The following is a 4,752-nucleotide window of genomic DNA, read 5'->3' on the forward strand; positions in this document are numbered from 1 at the left end:
AAGCTTAATGCTTAAACTTTAAACTTCAATTTAATCTTTAGACCTACAGGAGAAATGGTATTGCCTTCCTAGTCTTAACCTGGAAAAAGCCCCTAGTCTAACTTGTCCAAAATGCCTAATCTGTTTGGGTGGTTTGGATTTTTTTTATCTTCATTTTCAGATCCTGTAAAGGTGCCAAATTTCCAGAAAGTACTAAACATCTGCTCTTTAAAAACTGGGGAACCAAAAAAGGAGGCACTGAAAAACGCATTTACTAATGGAAATATGAGCCCTTATGTTGGAATAGTTCAATTTAATGTCATCTCTGCTGACAGGCCTAATACTTCAAACTGTGCTCACATTTGACTTTAGGAAGCTTTGTGAACTAACTGATACAGGGGGCTTTGTGAGAATGCAAGTTTAATTGAAAAGTTTGCACACCGGCAGTCTGGGTTTTGTTTCAGGTGCACAAAATACAATGTGGGTCTTTCCAGGACATGGCTATATTCATGGGAGAGATTATTCTTGAGTACCTCTATGAATGAAACCTCTTTTCTACTTAACATTTCCTTTTCTTTCCAGGTTCTGAAGCTATTGATAACAGCACAACCCCCTTCCCTCCCTCCCCCTACATCCCCCTCTCCAAAAAAAACCGTATACAAAGAATTCTATCCTGAATAGAATATATAATTTCTCATTGTGTGTGTGACCAGACCCACAGACTAATACATCTTGCTTGGAAAATTAAGCTAATTTAGGTGGAGCTGGAGAGACAGACTAAGGAAACCAAACACTTAATAAAAACATGAAATGGAACAACTCATGTTCTATATTATTTTCTTGTGTGAAATGCAAAGGGAAAGGTTTTATGGAGTTAAGGCCAGTTAATTATTTTTAATAAGCTAATGAAAAATCAAAAGGGGAAAAATGAGTCTTGTTTTGCCTCCAGTAGTTGGTATTCAATTTATTTTAGCTTAGATTACTGTAGTTATGCCTGTGAAAATAAATGCATGCAGTGTGTTAAAGCAATACTAGTGGAAGTAATCTGTCAAAAATGAGACGTGGTTATACATTATTTGCTTCAGAAGAATAAACTCACCTGTCAAAATAAGAGAATAATTAAGAGGTACTTACTTTGCCCCAAACTTAAAAGACTGCATGACTGGTGCAACTTAATTTTTTATAATAAAAATAAAGTTGTCACCTTTTGTGAGACAGGCTATTACAGGAAATCCACTGAAAAGAGCACTCAGGCTGGATTTGACTACACTATGGTCATCTGCTATACTTTACAAGTATTACAAGGATAGGAAATGTTTGGTAAGGAGAAAAGGAGGAAGCTTATTTACAGTTCTTATAGGTCCATTTGGTCCTTTGAATTTTGAATTCAATTCCCTAATATTGTTTCATCTATATATATAAAGGGCTTACCCCATCTATCTGTGTGTCTGTTTATCCATAATGCTCTTTAAGGGTGCCAGGAGCCCAGCATGGCAGGGAGGACAGAGGGAGGGACCAGTTGAGGAAAAGCAGGAGCCGGGCTCCTGGCTACTGTGAGGCTACCATGAGAAGACAATTAGATGCACAATGCCGTCAAGAATGCCGTGCAAATGAATTGCAAGAGGAGGCCACTGTGAAAAGACAATTAAATACATGACATAATCAAGAAAGTTGTGCAAATGAGTCCCAAGAAAATGCCTCTGTGAGAAGACAATTAGATGTACAACGCCATCAAGAACATTGCCATTCATCCATCATTCTTGATGGGCAATTCACTATTATTTTAATATTGCTCTCCCTTTTAAGAAGAAATGCTTTCTTCTATGATCTTGCCTGATGGGAAGAAATAGGAAGTAGCCAAAGATTTGGAAAAGTCTAGACTGTTAGCTGGAAGATTTGTTATTTAAAATGGTCTGCACGTATGTATATGTACAATTAATAAGGTACAAGTTGATGGAGCTTATGAACATGTTGCATAGTGCTTGAGTTCTGTAGGACTAATGAAACGTGTTTTGTGCTGCAGATGGCTTCTTGAAGAATGCAGGGTTGATATGCACTTTATAGACTTGCTAAATAATAGGGCTGTGCAAAGCTTCCATCACTGATTTCATTTGGCAGAGACTTGGCCCGATTTGGCGACTGAACCTCCATATCCGAATTGAATCAGGAGACCCTTTAATCTCTCCGAATCGAATCAGAACCCTCCAAATCAATTTGGAGAGATTCAGAAAGATTTGACGATTCTGACAGACAGCTTAAATTTTTTTCTACATGCCTCAGGGTACCAGGCGGCTTATGATTCCTGAGATGCTGGAGCGGATGGAGTGCGAATGGGTCCCCAGCACACTCGGCAGCAGACCCAGAAGTGGACCAGAAGCACTTGCGATCCACTTCTGGGTTTGCCGCCAAGCACACAGGGCCCCCCACTCCGCACTTCTGTGGGACTCTCCATCTGCCCCAGCATCGCACTGTTCATGAGCCATGCCTGGTACCTCGAGGTATGTAGAAAAAACATTTAAAGCTGTGTCTATGGCCAAATCGCTGATTCTTTGAATCAGCATCGAATCTTCAGATTTGGATTTGGCTGAATTGAATTGGGGGCAGTGATCCGAATCACTGAATCGAATCACTGTCCCCAATTCAGGCCGAGTCCAAATGTGATCCAAATACAGCCCATTTTGCACAACCCTACGAAATAAGGTATATAAAGCTCAACTTTTGTGAACTAGAGCTCACTTCATGAAATTCTGTGAAAAGACAAGCACAGAGCAATGTATAAAGTAGAGTGAGTCATTTAAATACAAAAGGTGGGGAGAGAAGGAGGGGCAGCAGTGCTTGGAGAGGTAAACAAGCTAAGAACCTATAGGGGGAAAAATGGAATCACAAAAGCTAATCCAGGTAATGGGATAGGAATCTGTAGTCCCTGTTTAAAGCATACTTAACACAGTCCAGTCTGTGAATGATTTCTTGTTCCACAATTGCCTGTTAATGCTGGTTTTTAAAATGTTGCTGCCTGAGAACAGCAAACCTGAGGTCAGCAATGGAATTTACGGGGAGGTTAAAGTGTTCAGCCACAGGCAGTTTTTTCTTTCTGCGGCTGTCAGATCAGCATTCATTCATTCTTACAGACAGAGATTGCCCTGTTTGTCTGATGTAGACATCAGAGAAGCACTGTAAGCAGGTGATAACATATTTGATAACATTGATAGAGTTGCAGGTGAATAAACTTTGAATGTTGTACTCCTTGTTATTTAGTCCAGTGATGATCTGGTCTGTAGTGTGGAGGCACAGCAGGTATTTGGGTCCATTGCAAAGTCCAGTGCCTCAGTTAGGATAGGAGGTAGTTAGTTTGCTTCTTGAGAGACTCAAGGTTTAACAGATACCTGGTTGGCTTGAACTTTAAAGACAACGTGAGCCATGCAAGCCTGCCAGGAACATGACAAGAATTCAGTTAGAGAATTAAAATCACCTGTGGAGCAGAGCACTTATGAATAATAGCAGAACTCCAAAGGCTTGTTTTTATGATTCGGGAACAAAGCAGCTCATGAAAGGTCTTCTGCTCTACTTGTGCTACAAGGAGGTGGGCTCTGCCCCAGCTCCAAATATGTCAGTGTAGGTAGGAATACTGTGAAGTGGGAAGCAGAAAAAAGTGGCAATCAAACTTAAGGCTACTCAAGTTCAGTGTTTGGAAACTCCTTTTAGGAGCGCTATGAGGGCGTGACCTATATACTCTAGCCTAGAAGTAGCAAAAGCAGTGTTAGTGGGTCAACAACAGACCTGTTCCCTTCTCAGTGGGCGCATCTAAACGTTCATTAATGTGCCTTAGATACTGCGCATTTAGTTTAGTACTTCCTTAATAAAGTTACTGAGCAGTAGCACTGGTACCTAGGTATTTGGTGACACTTACTGCGTATTAGCCTAATAACACTGCACAGTAGGCTATTACCACAGCTTTTGCCATGACATGCTACTGCACGGTGTTATTAGGGTAATGTGCAGGAAGTGTCATGGAGGAAGCACCCAGTGAGGACTTTTACTAGTGAGTTCCCACCTCACAGCCCAGTACTTGGATTTTGTTCAGGGTTGTCAGTAGGGAAATTAATTTCACTTTATGTGCATGAATCCTAGCTGAGCTATGAAAGCTATAAGGAAAGATTAGATTTTTATTTCTCCTTAGTTTTAGTTTTTCCCCTCCACTTTTATAACAACATTTATTACTCTGTCATCTTTCTTCTTTTTGTTCACTGAAATATAGTGGAGAAAACCGTGCTATTTGGACTTGGTATTTATCAAGTGCTTCAGTGCCTACATCTCTTCTTTGATAAATGAGCTACTTTTTAAAAAAAAATTTTTGGTAAGTAGCTTGTTTCCAATATAGTAACATTGACTGATTTCATCAAGTAGTTGCTGACGTTTTTCTAAACAGCTCTCTGTAGCATAGGCATTTTCATATCACGAGCTTTTGGTAGGACTTTTGCAATAAAGTATATTGGGCATGTTCTCCATTTGGTAAAACCAATGTAGATACACCTTTGTTAAACTGGTATTTTCTAATGTATTCACTGATAAATTACATAAACTCTGACTATTTTCTGGACCTTTCCTGTACTTGTATAATATTAGGGAGTTAACTGTATTTCATTATCCAAGTAAAGTTGGGTCTGCTCAGTGTCTGGAATTGGACACCTCTATAAAAATATTCTAGACCATTTTATAATAACCCAAACAAGAGCTGTAATATCAGTATATGAAGTTAGAGTATGGAATTCCTGC

The 4,752-nt window shown here is 39.6% G+C and overlaps 1 protein-coding gene across 1 annotated transcript in view; it reads right to left on the reverse strand.

The window, feature by feature from the left end:
- The window catches only part of KCNH8 (potassium voltage-gated channel subfamily H member 8), a 256,860-nt gene that overhangs the window by 1,836 nt on the left and 250,272 nt on the right, over positions 1-4,752 (reverse strand). The window lies entirely within an intron of this gene.

The sequence above is a fragment of the Alligator sinensis genome, unplaced genomic scaffold (assembly GCF_000455745.1).
Source record: "Alligator sinensis unplaced genomic scaffold, ASM45574v1 scaffold648_1, whole genome shotgun sequence".
NCBI lineage: Eukaryota > Metazoa > Chordata > Crocodylia > Alligatoridae > Alligator > Alligator sinensis.